The sequence below is a fragment of the Propithecus coquereli genome, unplaced genomic scaffold (genome assembly GCF_000956105.1).
Source record: "Propithecus coquereli isolate 6110/MARCELLA unplaced genomic scaffold, Pcoq_1.0 Scaffold38, whole genome shotgun sequence".
Classification (NCBI taxonomy): Eukaryota; Metazoa; Chordata; class Mammalia; order Primates; family Indriidae; genus Propithecus; species Propithecus coquereli.
The window spans coordinates 1108750-1111252 of NW_012149507.1; the positions used below are offsets into that span (position 1 = coordinate 1108750).

A 2503-nucleotide genomic window follows, 5' to 3' on the forward strand; every position below is an offset into this window, starting at 1 on the left:
TTTTTTTTTTTTTTAACTATTTTCCAAGGAACAGTGTTTATTTATTGCAGAATTATAGAAACCAGTACATCCATTTGCCCTTATTCTTTTTGCTATATTCTGTTTTATCTTTTTCAAAATAAAAACCAGTCTCACTTATAAATATTTTAGATATTCATTTTCAATGTCAAAAATCACAGAAACTAAACAGATCTTTGAACTACTTTAAAAGAGTTATCACTCTGTTATATTCTCTCTGAGGTTAGCTAAGCCTTTCTTTCCAGCAAACACAGATACGTTACCTCCACTATTTTGAACTCCTCATAGGAATTTACCCTTTTTAATGTATAATTATGTGCTTTAGCATTTTTGAGGAAGATTTGCACCAAAGCATACCAGAAGGTATAATTACTAGTGACAGAGAGAAAAAGCAGAGAATGCAAGTTGATAGCCGAGCAGAAAAATCACAGACGATGCTATTCTGCCAAATCCTATTCCATGTGCGCACAGGGCTGTGTGAGGAGCTGGGGCTGGGCGAGTCGTACCGTGTACGTCGTGAGTCCTAAAGCCTTCTTTTGCTTTCAGATCTCAAGACCAGAGCTGTCCTTGCACCACAATCCTCCTCTACCTTTTTTTTCTGACCAATCATCATAATGATGTTGGGTAAATAGTATTAGCAGTGGCGCCGCCTTGGATTCTGTCCCCATCTCCACAACATCCTGTTCATAGTCTTCAGTTCCAGGGTGAGGGGGAAAAAAGATAACAAGGAAATCAACAGGAATAATATGTAGACTAATTATGCACAGATAAAAATATACTTTAACTCTCTTCACAGTTTACTTGTTGTACTTTCCTGAGGCTGCCTTTCCTGCAACCCAAATTTTTGCTCTTGAAATTGCCAGATATCAGCTACAGGTGGAGGAAAATATTTAAATTTCATCTGTCCTCTTCTACATGTTGAGAAGAAATAATTTTTACTTGGCTCGTGTCCTAGGAGAGGGGTGGGGTTTAAACTGGTGAAGATTAGAGCTGCAGTGTCCACTGGCCTCCAATCTATCCATCCACCACTGAGCTCTGGATGGGCCTTCTGTAATTTCTCACACAAGCAAACTTAGGATCTCCAGACTTCTTATAATTCAAGTGCAGAATGTAAAATTAACTAGTCTTTGGCATTCTTCCAAATTCAATCAGACATTGCCCAGCAATTTAAAGAATTTTGTCTTTTCTTTGACTGCATCCCACCCAGTTTTGTGATTATTTTTAAAAAGGATGTTGCTCTCCTATCAATATTTGTAGTATGCTATTATTAGTAAACTTATGACTCTACTGCATGATTTAGTAGCGGAAATAGTCTATGTTCACATTTTTTTAGTAGAGGGTCACATTTTAAATTTGAGTTGGATTACATACGTACTATTAGATATTTGCAAGATTTACCTTCATAACAGTACGACATACATGATCTATTAACTGTGAAGAGCAGACTCACAATATGTCACCATTACTGAAAAGCTATATGTATTGCTTTTTCCCTTGTGCCAGTAGAGTGAGCCGTGTCCTATTCATGGCGCATGCAGTGGAAGCAAATGGCCTTAGACTTGAGTTCTTTCATTTGGGCATATGCTCTGGGAATGGGGTGGAAATACCTTTAATTTGTTTATGAGTTTCTAGTTTGCACATATATTACTTTTGAAGCTCTTCATGATCTTGTGATTTAGGCAAAGCAGACATTGTTATCATCATGATATTGCCATTTGTAGGTGAGGAAATAGAGACCCTTACTGCTGGCTCATCCGGGACTCAAACATAGGTCTCCTGATTAAATCCAGTGTATTTGCATTATAGTAAACTCATAATAATAACACCAGAAGTATCAGCAATAATATCTATCTACTGTTAATATCACACACTTACTTGGGGCTGCAAAGCATTATGCTAAATAATTTATGTACATCATCTTGTTAATTTTATTTCATCCTCACAACAACCCTGTGTGTTGTAAGTTTTCTTATTCTGATTTTATAATGTAGACACCTGAGGGTTCAGAGAGGTTAGGCAGTGTCCAAGATCACACAGATAATCAGTAGAAAAGTGGGGATTTGACTTTTCCTTTGCCTGGCTCCAAATCCCATGCACATTTCAACTTCATTAGACTAGCAAAAGAATAACAATTTAAGGCTTTGAAAAGGCCTGGCTAGGTTTATATTTAGACTATTTTCTGCTTCTGGGATTCTCAGGGTCATCTTGTGATACATCTATTTCTTATTTTGTGAAAATAGAACTACCGAAGGGGAAAAATCTTACCATGTTTTCCCTAAACTGTTTATTCTTATTTGTACTATATATAATACAAAATTTTCCAACTTGAACACAGTTTATTACAATATACTAAAGACTTTTATCTGCAACAAGAGAATAAAATTATAGTCATTAAAACATTTTTATCATGAAGAAAATTACTTTGAAATGCAACTCCCCCCACCCCCCATATTATCTATTAGCTGGTTTCCCCAGGCCCGAGGAC

General features: G+C 36.4%; 1 protein-coding gene across 1 annotated transcript in view; it reads left to right on the forward strand.

Moving 5' to 3' along the window:
• Window positions 1-2503, forward strand: part of L3MBTL4 (l(3)mbt-like 4 (Drosophila)) — a 357691-nt gene that overhangs the window by 220226 nt on the left and 134962 nt on the right. The gene's annotated exons all lie outside the window — the stretch shown is intronic.